The 13250-nt window shown below is 43.1% G+C and overlaps 1 protein-coding gene across 2 annotated transcripts in view; it reads right to left on the bottom strand.

Annotated features, from left to right (window-relative positions):
- RAD54L2 (RAD54 like 2) overlaps positions 1-13250 on the bottom strand; it is a 110995-nt gene that overhangs the window by 75552 nt on the left and 22193 nt on the right. The window lies entirely within an intron of this gene.

Raw genomic sequence — 13250 nt, 5'->3', positions numbered from 1 at the left:
AAGTTAGCAACACATGGTGGCACACACCTGCAATCCCAGCTACTCGGGTGGCTGCAGCATGCGAATTGCTTAAATGGGGGAGGTAGAGGTTGCAGTAAGCCAAGATGGCGCCACTGCACTGCAGCCTGAGCAATGAAGTGAGACTCTGACTCCAAAAGAAAAACAAAGAAAAAAAAAAGATGAACATGAATTCCCTGGAACTTCTCTAAGCAAGGCAAGCTAACTATACCCAAATCACAATCTTCCCTATGAGTATACTGGCCCTGAGACAAGTTTTCATGACTCTGTGTAGTTCAAACATCTCTTGGCTATTTTGACAAGAAAATACCTTAAACTAACAATAACAGTAAAACTATAAACCTTGGAATTCCCATTTGTTTATTCCTTCCTGCATCAACTGTTTCCTGAGCACCAACTCTCTATATCTATCTATACATATAAATATATATATATACAGAGAGTCCCCAACCTGTGATGGTTTAACTTACAATTGTGTGAAAATGACACACAATTCAGTAGAAACTGTACTTCAAATTTTAAATGTTTCCCAGGCTAGTGACATGCAGAACTATACTCTCTGGCAATGCTGAGCAGTAGCAACGAGCTGAGGTTCCCAGCCTGCCATGCTATCATGAAGTGTGCAGTTTACTGTGCTGCCAGATGATTTTGACTGTAGACAATGTAAGTGTTCTTTATTTTATTTATTTATTTTTAGACAAGGTCCAGCTCTGTTGGCCAGGCTGGAGTGTGGGTGGAATGCAGTGGCACAATCATAGCTCACTGCAGCCTCAAATTCCTGGGTTCAAGCAATCCTTCGGCCTAAAACCTCCTGAGTATCTAGGATGACAGGCACATATAACCATGCCTGGCTAAGACAGTGTTAAGTGTTCTGAGTACCTTTAAGGTAGTCTAGGCCAAGCTATGATGTTGAGTAGGTTAGGTGCATTAAACAGACTTTCAACTTACAATGCATTTATCAGGATGTAACCCCATTGTACATGAACGAGTAGCTGTATATAATCGCAGGTGCTAGTCTAGGGTTTGGGGACACAGCAGGAAGCAGAACAAAGCACGCAAGGGGTGCTCAGGGCTGGTGTGCGCCAGGAGGAGCTGCTAATTTACATAGGGAGGTCAGTGAAATTCTCACTGAGCAGAAACCAAAAGGAAGGAAGCCATCTGGAGGGAGTGTGTTCCAGGTAGAGTGAGCACCAGCAGCAGAGCAGGAGTGGCTGGGAGTACTCAGGAGCTAGAAGTATGTTTTACTCAAGTTTTTCATTCATTGACATTCAGTCCTTCATTTGCCAACCTGCCATACTATGTCTACCATGTGTCAGGCATTGTGCATGTCTGTCTGTCTCTCTTATCACTTTACTATTAGCTATAAAGGCCATTCCTTCTTGAGGGTAAAATAAAATAAAATAAAATTATGGTAAAGAGATGGCTAGTTGGGTAGCTCTGCGAAAAAGTACATACAGGAAAATGTTAACTTGTGAATTCACTGACCAATTTTTCTGTATATTTCAAATTTTCTTTCTTTTTTTTTTGTTTGAGATACAATCTCACTCTGTCATCCAGGCTGGCATGCAGTGGCGCGATCTCAGCTTACTGCAACCTCCACCTCCTGGGTTCAAATGATTCTCCTGCCTCAGCCTCCCGAGTAGCTGTTACAGGTATGCGTCACCACACCCAGCTAATTTTTATATTATTAGTAGAGACGGGGTTTCACCATGTTCGCCAGGCTGGTCTCGAACTCCTGACCTCAGGTGATCCTCCCACCTCAGCCTCCCAAAGTGCTGGAATTACAGGCATGAGCCACTGTGCCCAGCCTCCAATTTTCATAGTAAAATAACAGAAGAGGTAAATAATCTTTTATAAGACAAACTGCTGCAGATAAATACATCAACAATCAGACCATCCTCAAATTCCTATCTCCCAAAATAAAAACTGAGATACAAGTCTCTAATTATTTAACATAAAATATACTGCAGAACTGCAATCTCTTATTAAGTTTCAGACAATCTGAAACATAACGTCCATCTTCTCCTGAACAGAACAGAAAAGAAAAGAAAAAAAGGAAAGCAAATTCGATTATTTAGAGTTTTAGAAAACTAGAACTTAGGACTGTTCAGAGTTAGAAATAACAGGAATCAAGAGTGTGTGTGGCTGGATGTGGTGGCTCACACCTGTAATCCCAGCACTTTGGGAGGCCAAGGTGGGCGGATCACCTGAGGTCAGGAGTTCGAGACCAGCCTGGCCAAAATGGTGAAACACTGTCTCTACTAAAAATACAAAAATTAGCCAGCATGGTGACTGGCACCTATAGTCCCAGCTACTTGGGAGGCTGCGGCAGGAAAATCGCTTGAAGCTGGGAGGTGGAGGTTGCAGTGAGCCAAGATCGTGCCATTGCACTCCAGCCTGGGGGACAACAGCAAGACTCCATCTCGAAAAAAAGTGTGTGTGTCCAGATGGTTCATGTACTTAGCCTCTCAAGACAAAATAAAAAACAGGCCGGGCGCGGTGGCTCACTCCTGTAATCCCAGCACTTTGAGAGGCCGAGGCGGGTGAATCACGGGGTCAAGAGATTGAGACCATCCTGGTCAACATGGTGAAACCCTGTCTCTACTAAAAATACAAAAAATTAGCTGGGCACGGTGGTGCGTGCCTGTAATACCAGCTACTCAGGAGGCTGAGGCAGGAGAATTGCCTAAACCCAGAAGGCAGAGGTTGCGGTGAGCCGAGATCGCGCCATTGCACTCCAGCCTGGGTAACAAGAGCGAAACTCCGTCTCAAAAAAAAAAAAAAAAAAAAAAAAGAATCTCCAATTATGAGGATGAATTTGTCCTCATAATTGGAGACTATAAAAAAATAAAATAGGCCGGGCGCGGTGGCTCAAGCCTGTAATCCCAGCACTTTGGGAGGCCAAGGCGGGTGGATCACGAGGTCAAGAGATCGAGACCATCCTGGTCAACATGGTGAAACCCCGTCTCTACTAATACAAAAAAATTAGCTGGGCATGGTGGTGCGTGCCTGTAATCCCAGCTACTCAGGAGGCTGAGGCAGGAGAATTGCCTGAACTCAGGAGGCGGAGGTTGCGGTGAGCCGAGATCGCGCCATTGCACTCCAGCCTGGGTAACAAGAGCGAAACTCCGTCTCAAAAAAAAAAATAAAATAAATAAATAAATAAATTAATTAATTAATTAAATAAAATAAAAAATAAAAAAATAAACAGTTGTGAAATGATCTAATAATAAAATTTAAATTTTTGCATTAATAACTCACTTCCAAAAACATCTGCAAAGGGCATTAAGGGACAAGGGAGAAATGTGATTGGCAAATCCAAACTCATATAACTAATGCTGAGCTACCATTCACTTAGTGACCTGGCAGATTTCAAATCTCTGTAAAAATGACTATCCTGAAAAAAAAAACAGAAATGACTATCCTGTGTCTCTGGTTCATTTAATAGGTTTTAGAAAGGAAGTAGAAAATCAATTAGATATCAACAACTTTGGAAGTAAAATTTACTTCTTAATATTTGTAGTGAAATTTATTTCTGAATGTTAGTATATTCATTAGTAACTACTATGTATTTGGAAGTCAATGATTGTAATCAGCATAACCCCTCTCTTTCATCCTAGACTCCTTGAGATAAGAGTGTTTTGGCCAGGCATGGTGGCTCACACCTGTAATCCTAGCAATTTGGGAGGCCTAAGTGGGTGGGTCATCTGAGGTCAGGAGTTCGAGACCAGCCTGACCAACATGGTGGTCAGGTATTTTTGTACTAAAAATACAAAATTACCCGGGCACAGAGGCACATGCCTATAATCCCAGCTACTTGGGAGGCTGAGGCAGGAGAATCGCCTGAACCAGGAGGCAGAGGTTCTAGTGATCTGAGACCAAATCATTGCACTCCAGCCTAGGCAACAAGAGTGAAACTCCATCTCAAAAAAAAGAGTATTTTCTCTGCAGTGTGCTTGGCTGATTTTAGAGAACCATTTTTAATTAGCAAGTACTTTTAGGTAATCTGAATGCCTGTCATCCTTGAGAAGAATTGTATGGTGGTAACAGAGAGAGAATCCTCAAAAAAAAAAAAAAAAAAAGACAACAGAGACAAAAAAAAGAAAAAACAGACAACAGAGCCTGGTGTGCTGGTTCACACCTGTAATCCCAGCACTTTGGGAGTTCAAGATAGGAGGACTGTTTGGCCCAAGAGTTCAAGACCCAGCCTGGGCAACACAGCAACGCCCCACACCTACAAGGTATATAAAAACTAGCTGGGCATGGTGGTGTGCAACTGTAGTCCCAGCTATCTGGGAGACGGGGGTGGGAGGATCACTTGAGTGCAGGCAACAAGTGAAAATCGCAGGAGAAAAGCTGGCCTTGGGGGGCAGCAGCAGTCAACTGTATTCTGTCTCTAAGGGGCTCCGCCCTCACAAACACATACCTCCATGTGGGCATAGCCTTTCAGAACACAAGGCAGCCTTGATTCAGTACTCAGCTCTTAGTAGAACTGTTAGACACACATGGTTGGTGACGTGGGGGGAGGGGGTAGTGATAAAGAAAATAATCCATCTCCCTCATTTGCTCCTCATTCTATGCAAAACACTGCTTCAGTCTCCAGTGACAAGGGGCTCTGTCTCTAATACCAGAAACCAGGAGAGCAATAATGGGTATGTTGCACCTTAATGAGGACCCATGTTCCTACAGAGCAAATTCTGGGAATCAAATTATACTTCAATGAAACTGGAGAACTAGCTATTTAAAGGAACTCTAAAGAAGACCACTCTGAAAAGCAAATATTCAACCCCTAAGTATTTTACTAAGTCTACAGTTCAATATATTGGGTTTGTTAAAAGGAGGCTATAATTATGAAGAAACCCATAGCCAATCCTAGCCTAGCACCTCATAGCAATCTTGAGAGTAAAGGAAAACACTGTTCTGCCCTGCTAAGTTCAAAGACAACAACACCTGTCAATAGAGTGGTACCTGGCCAAGAATCAGCAGAATTAATCATGCAGGCACAGCCCTTAAGAGACATGAGGCATGGAAGGTGGGGATATTAGGGTACACACAGGAGGAAACACACACACACACACACACAAAGCCTTTGTTCACAAAGCAGACCACCAGGCTTGCAGAGTTCACACTGGAATCATAAAACTCTGAGCACACACGCTGCCTCATCACTGTGAGGCAGCTCATGAAATTTCAAAGACATCATTATGGTCCTTGATAGCATCATGATTGTTCCTTTTAAATAAAAGGATCCTTCCCAGACTGCCACGTCCTCATTAATTTTGGTGACCCTGAGTAGTACTAAATTCTGCCAAATGGTCTCAAAGCAAGTCCATAGCAAGTGCAAATGACTTGTTTTCTTCTTGAAGAATATATAAACAAAACACTGGATTTGAGCTAATTTACAAGAAGAAGAAATTCTTTTAAGAGTAGAAAAACTGGCCAGGCATGGTGGCTCACTCCTGTAATCCCAGCAGGAGACTAACGCAGGAGAATCATTTGAGCCCAGGAGTTTGAGATCAGACTGGGCAATATAGGAAGACTCCATCTCTACAAAATAATACACACACACACACACACACACACACACACACACACACACAAATACAAAAATTAGCCAGACATAGTGGCGTGCACCTGTAGTCCCAGCTACTTGGGAGGCTGAGGTGGGAGGATCACTTGAACCCGGGAGGTTGAGGCTGCAGTGAGCCATGATTGGGCCACTGCACTCCAGCCTGGGTAATAGAGCCAGTCTCAAAAAACAAGTCTCAAAAAACAATTGTATTTATAAATAAATATAATTTTTTAAAAAAGAACAGCAGGAAAACATTCAGTCCAAAGCTTTGGTCAATACCCTTTAAAAAATATTAGTCAAGGAATTTAAATAATTCAAAGACAAAAAAAAGAGATCAGTTCACTGAGTATAGTACTCACTGGGAACTCACAGAATTCTTCCAGTCTGCTTAGAGATCCACTGTGGATTATTAAATTTCTTTCCAAATACCTTCCTATGTAAAACAGACACTACTCCAGTCACACCCAATGCATACCTTCAAACCACCATGTAGCTCAATGCTTTTTGAGTGTCTATCAGTTACTTAAATTTAGAAACACACAAAGCAGCCACAGAGCTACACTGACACAACAGCTCAACATTTTACTTGGAAATATAATGAGAATTTTGGCAATTTGAAACTTAAGAGAAAAAAAGAAACAAAAGGTGAACAAATGCATTCAAGACTCGAAGGACCGGGACCACAGGAGACAAGTCTCTCCACAGGAGACAACTACCTCCAAAAGATAGTACAATGGAGCCTGGCCCAGGGAATCAGAACCTAGCATAGCACTAGAGGCATGTTTATACAATCACTCAAGAAACCTAATTCCAGCCATAGCTCTATAAGTAACTAGCTGCATGATTTTGGGCAAGTCAATTCTCCCTCAGCTTCAATCACTCCTCTTATTCCAACCCAGAGGAGAAATGGGCCTGAGTTAATCTTCAAGATCTCTTCCAGATTCTAAACAGCAATTCTCAAAGGGTGGTCCAGGAACCCCTTGGAGTCCCCAAGACCCTTTCAATGGAACCACAATGTCAAAATTATGGTTTAAAGAGCCTTTCAGGGAGTCTCTGAGCCCACTCTGGCTCAAGAGGCTGCCCCAATAACGGGGGAGGGGAAGAGTATAAGAGGGTCCTAAGAGCAAAAAGTTTAAGAACTGCTGTTCTAAGACTATAAGATTTTAAGATCTGTGAAATTTTCAGGTGTCACAAAAACAGAATTTTACTTTTAAAATATAATATGCAGAGGATCAAATTACATGTGAACATCATAAAATATTTGAACTGTTCTACACTGTCTTCAAAAAGGCCGGGCATGGAAGCTCACACCCATAACTGCAGCACTTTAGGAATGCTTGAGAACAGAAGTTTGAGACTAGCCTGGGAAGCCCATGTTTGAGACTGCAGTAAGCTGTGATCGTGCCACTGCCCTCCGGCCTGGGAAACAGAGAGAGACCTTCTCTCAGAACAACATCAACAAAACATAAGATTTATCTGATATAAAAATGATATATATTTTACAAATGTATTCTTAATAGCTTATTTTTTTTATTTATTTATTTTTTGGAGATGGAGTTTCACTCTTGTTGCCCAGGCTGGAGTACAGTGGCACAATCTTGGCTCACCACAACCTCTGCCTCCTGGGTTCAAGTGATTCTCCTACCTCAGCCTCCTGAAGAGCTGGGATTATAGGCACCCGCCACCCATGCCCAGCGAATTTTTGTATTTTTAGTAGAGACAAGGTTTCACTGTGTTGGCCAGACTGGTCTCGAACTCCTGACCTCGTGATCCACCTGCCTTAGCCTCCCAAAGTTCTGGGAATTAAGCATGTGCCACCATGCCCGGCCTGACAGATTATTTTATAAATGTAAGTTGCCATCAAAGGCAAGCTTTCTCAATGATGGAAGTTAATGCTGCATTTGCAAAATCAAATTTTTACTTTTACCATTCAATCTCTGCTATCCACACTGGTTTAAAATGGACAAGGGCTGAGGTTCTCTGTGTACCCCCTCAAGACTTCCCTGGCTTAGGCCCTTCATGTAAGAAGTCATTGAATAGCACATCCCTACAGGATTATTCCCAGACGTTTTGAGTAAATGGAGGTAAAGTTCCAGAATGTCACTCTGAGGGGAGCAAATGAAAGGTTCATTTCCTTCTCCATGGAATCATGGCCAGCAGGGAAAAAAAGTTGTTGGGGATAAAGAGTGGAAAACGATTTGGAAGAGATGAGCTAAAGCAGGAATGACAGTTTGAGCTATGAGAAGCCTGTGTAATACACTGCTCCACCATCTAGAAATCTGAGCTCTGAAAAAGTCACACACACACACACAAACACACACACACACACACACAAACAAACAACATCAGACCAGTATAATATGAAGGCAATAAAAAGAAGACAAAAATAAGATCTCTGGATACAAAAGATGAGACAAGAATGAGAAAGGAGAGGCCAAGGCAGGCAGATCACCTGAGGTTGGGAGTTTGAGAGCAGCCTAACATGGAGATACCCTGTCTACTAAAAATACAAAATTAGCCAGGCGTGGTAGCTCATGCCTGTAATCCTAACTACTTGGGAGGCTGAGGCAGGAGAAACGCTTGAACCCAGGAGGCGGAGGTTGCGGTGAGCCGAGATCGCGCCATTGCACTCCAGCCTGGGTAATAAGAGCAAAGCTCCATCTCAAAAAAAAAAAAAAAAAAAAAAAGAGAAACAAATTCTTTGCTTTGCTTGTGAACAAAGGCTTTGTGTATGTTACCTCCTGTATATGCAGTATGTTACCATTCGACCTGTGAGTGCTGTATCTCTTTCCACACAGCTCTAACTTCTTAAGATGGTGATTACAGGCCAGGTGCAGTGGCTCATGTCTATTATCTCAGAACTCTGAGAGGCCAAGGTGGGAGGATCGTTTGAACCCAGGAGTTTGAGACCAGCCTGGACAACATACTGAGACCCCATCTCTACAAAACATTTTAAAATTAGCTGGCATGCTAGTGCACACCTATAGTTCCAGCTTCTTGGGAGGCTGAGGCCAGGGGATCACTTGAGCTCAGGTGTTCAAAGTTCCAGTGAGTCATGACCATACAACTGCACTTCAGCCTGGGTGACAAAGTAAGACCCTGACTCAAAAAAAAGAAAGAAAAAAGAATGGAGACTACAGAAACAAGAGCCCACATAGCAGGGACATGGAGGGCCCACTTTCCTTAGACTTTCCTAACCCTAAGTCAGCCCTGAGTTCAGAACAGTTTAAAAGCAGATCAGGTTTATCTGCTAGACAGTAAGACAGAGGCTTGGAGAAAAGCCAAGCCATGCTCAGTGTCTCATCCTTCCAACTCCCCAATCACCACTGCCTCCATTCTCCCTTACCAGTCTCAAAGTACAAGTCCTCTGAGGATCCTCCCTCTCCTGAGAGCTCTATCACAGAGCCACAGATCTCAGTCTGGGTGCTTTTATGCCCAGACCAATACAAGCTGTGCACAGAGGAGATTTTGCCCTTCATAGCCGCACAAACATTCAGTATGAACTGTGACAAAGACTATATCTAGTCAATCTACTCACCAGGCATGATTCCGAAAAGCTCTGTGGAAGTAGCATTTCAACAAAGTCCTTTTAAAGAAACTGTGGCAGGAATCCTATATGAATCCTTTAATAATCCAAATAATAACCACTGGGCTGAGCACGTTGCCTGATGCCTATAATCCCAGCACTTTGGGAGGCCAAGGTGGGGGGATTACTTGAGGCCAGGAGTTCAAGACCAACCTGGCCAACCTGTCTCTACTAAAAATACACAAATTAGCCGGGTGTGGTGGTGCGTGCCTGCAGTCCCAGCTACTTGGGAAGCTGAGGCAGAAGAATTGCTTTAACCCAGGAGACAGAGGTTGCAGTGAGCCCAGATTGTGCCACTGTACTCCAGACTGGGTGACAAGAGTAAGACCCTGTCTCAATAATAATCACCACCGATTTTCTGAGCTGACACTGGTCACTTAGATTTTCAATTACCAATTCTTTTAAAATAGCTACACCTACATGGTATATAGGTTGTTTCCAGACTACAGTTTTTCCTTAGTTGGTATCTACTACAAATAAAAGTTTTAATGAAATCTACATTGTGATATATACTTTTGTACTTTCAAAACATTCTACAGAAAATAAATACTATTTATTGCACTTGTATGGTTATTAATGCTTTTCCACTCTAACTTTGCCAGTGACTTGCACTTAGCTTCAAGACATAAGTAAACTCTTTTGGCTCTACTTCTCACAGTTCTAAAATGAATGGTAATATTAGTCAGCAGCAGGCCCTTTGTGGTGCTTGGGGTATAATACAAAATATATTTGGTCTCTGTCCCAGGTTCCCAGCACAGAACTCCTAAAACCCTTGGAATTTCCTAAGTGATAGGAGTGTCTTTTATTATTCATAATCAGCCCATTTTGATCATACCAGTTTATGCTAATAAAGAAACTTAGGGTTGGGCCCCTAGATAGCCTCAGAGTGGGACTGTAAAGACCTAGAAAGACCTGGTCCCTAGAATGACCAGGGACTAGAGGGTGGAACTTTCAGCCCCACCCACTGAACTCTAAGAAGTAGGATGGTGGGGGCTGGAAACTGAGCTCTATAAAAATTCTTTAACAATGAGATTCAGAGCACTCCCAGGTTGGAGAATACATCAAAGAGCTAGGAGGGTGACACCAGGAGAGGGCACAGAAGCTCTGCGCTCCATTCCCTCCATACCTTGTCCTTTGCATCTCTTCCACTTCACTGTTCCTGAGTTGTTTCCTTTATAAGAAACAGGTAAACCTAAGTAACGTGTGTTCCTGAGTTCAATGGGCCATTCGGGCAAATTATTAAAACTGAGGCGGGGTCTTGGGAATGCCCTATTCACAGCTGGTTGGTCAGAAGTTACTGGTGGGCCAAGACTTAAGACTGGCGTTTAAAGTGGGGGTGTTATCGTTAAGACTGAGCCCTTAGCCTGTGGTATCTGCGCCAACTCCTGGCAGTATCAGAATTGAAGACTGTTGAACATCTAGTTGGTGTCCAGAGAATCGGAAAATTGGTTGTCAGTGTTGGAAGCACCATGTGCTATTTGGAGACGTGGTTGTTGGTGTTGGAAATCTAGTGCCACAAGGATTTAAGTGGCAAATCAGGGTAAAAAGTTTCTATCTGCAAAGTGCAACAGAAAGTTTGAAGATCAATTTCTTGACTTCCCATGTGTAAAAATAAACTGTGGGATTATTTCAACACAAAAGGTAAACTGTACCTTTTTTTTTTTTTTTTTTTTTTGAGACGGAGTTTCACTCTTGTTACCCAGGCTGGAGTGTAATGGTGCGATCTCGGCTCACCGCAACCTCCGCCTTCTGGGTTCAGGCAATTCTTCTGCCTCAGCCTCCCGAATAGCTGGGATTACAGGCACGCGCCACCATGCTCAGCTAATTTTTTGTATTTTTAGTAGAGACAGGGTTTCACCATGTTGACCAGGATGGTCTTGATCTGTTGACCTCATGATCCACCCGCCTCGGCCTCCCAAAGTGCTGGGATTACAGGCGTGAGCCACCGCACCCGGCCCAACTGTGCCTTTTTTAATCTTTATACTACTTATTTAACTTTTTTGTTTGTTTGCCTGTGATACAGCCTCAAAGGTCCTGAGAACACATGCCCCTAAATTGTACCTTTAAACTATAAAATGTCACACTTCTAGTTGACTTAGTAATTAAATGGTACAGGGGTTTGTAAATAGAAATATGTAGTGAGTTTCACCCCCTCAATTCACAAAGGAAGAATCTTACATGAACCAAATTTGTTTCAGATGCACTGTTTTCCATATTTTAATTAATAATAAAACTGATCATGAGAATTAGGAGAAAACTGATAGGGATAGGAGGCAGGGAAATTCTGGGCAGAAGAGGGCAGTTCCCTGGCAAGGGCCCCACCCTCAAGCCTGGAACCATGGCCCAAAGTGAGAACTTACTTCCTTTTCCCACTCAAATGTTGTCTTTTCCAAAACCACCCACAGCCCATCCTGCCCCACATCCTACACCCATAAAAACCCCAGGCTCAGTCAGCAAAGAGAGGAAGCAGGTATGCATCAGAGACTATGGCTGGATGTCAGAGAAAAGTGGCTTGACTTTAGAGGAACAGTTTGATGGTGTAGCTTTGGAGAGAAGTCTGGCCAGGGATGGCCAGACTCCAGAGGAAGATTACAGTCCTGCTCTGTCTGCTTTTCAGCTCCCCTTCTGGCTGAGAGCCACTTTCATCACCAATAAAATCCCCACCTTCAATTCGTTCGTGTGATCTCATTCCTTCTGGATGCCAAACAAGAACTCAGGTGCTACGAGGGTGGCTACAAAAGGCTGTCACACTGACCCTCCATTGAGCTGTTAACACTTAAGCTATCCACAGATTGCAAACCTAAAAGGGCACTGTAACACTTCCTCTGGGGCTTCAGGGCTCACAGGCACCCTCCCCCTAGATCCTGCCACAAGGCCAATAAAGAGTTTGCTATTGACAGAACCCAAATGCACTTTCCCTAGCTCCTGCACCCACTCACTTGTGCTCCCCCTCCCACAATGAGTAGAGCTCTGAGTGAGTGGAGTTCACCCCTGCTGGCCCCCATGCACTCCAGTTCCCACCCATGAGGGGGTCAGGGAAATATTCTGCTTCAAAACTAGCAGAACCAATGAAGATCATTAGTGTCTAAGTAGTTCAAAATACATGCAGAGTCTAACCATCAGCAGTCTATCTCTTTTCCCTCGGCCAACATACCCCCTGGGGCTACCAAACCTATTAGTTCCTACTAAAATGCACAGGAATTAAATTACACAAATGAGTTACATTCAAATATAATCCTTTTCCTCTTAAGGAAGCAGCAACTTTCCCTAGAATGCCATAAGGAAGTCAGGATCAGAATGAGAATTAGAAGACAAGGATCCTGGGACTAACTGTGTATACCTCAACATATATGTGAAATAATCCTCCAAAAACTGTTTCAGATTAGAAGAGACTAAATGCAATGTTGGATCCTGGGTTAGATCCTGGACGGGGGTGTGGGGCAGGGAGGAGCGTGGGGGAGAAAACAGCTATAAAGGCCTATGGGAAAAAATAGCTGGGGACAATTGATGCCACTGAGTATAGACTATGAATCAGAAAAGAGTATTGTATCAATATTAAATTTCCTGATTTTGAGAATTGGTCTGTGGTTATGTAACAGAAGGTCCTTAGGAAATACATAATGATGTATCTATGAATGAAAGAATAAAGTATTTAGTGGTGAAAATAAGTAACTTTCTAAAAGACAATTACAAGAAATAAGATAAATATATCTGTTCCTGTCCTCCAAAGATTTAAACACTTAACAAGTCCCAAAATATCTCATTTCAAAGTATAGACTTGGGCCGGGCAAGGTGGCTCACGTCTGTAATGCCAGCACTTTGGGAGGCCCAGGTGGGTGGATCACCTGAGGTCAGGAATTCGACGCCAGCCTGGCCAACATGGCGAAACCTCATCTCTACTAAAAATACAAAAATTAGCCAGATCCAGTGGTGGTAAGCGCCTGTAATCCCAGCTACTTGGAGGGTGAAGCAGGAGAATCACTTGAACCCAGAAGGTGGAGGTTGCAGTAAGCCAAGATTATGCCATTGCACTCCAGCCTGGGCAACAGAGCAAGACTCCATCTCAAAACAAAA

This window comes from Aotus nancymaae, unplaced genomic scaffold, assembly GCF_030222135.1.
Source record: "Aotus nancymaae isolate 86718 unplaced genomic scaffold, 86718_ANA_hifiasm-v0.15.2.pri h1tg000067l, whole genome shotgun sequence".
NCBI lineage: Eukaryota > Metazoa > Chordata > Mammalia > Primates > Aotidae > Aotus > Aotus nancymaae.
The sequence above is the reverse complement of the archived record's forward strand: the minus strand, read 5'-3'. Positions and strand labels throughout refer to the sequence as shown.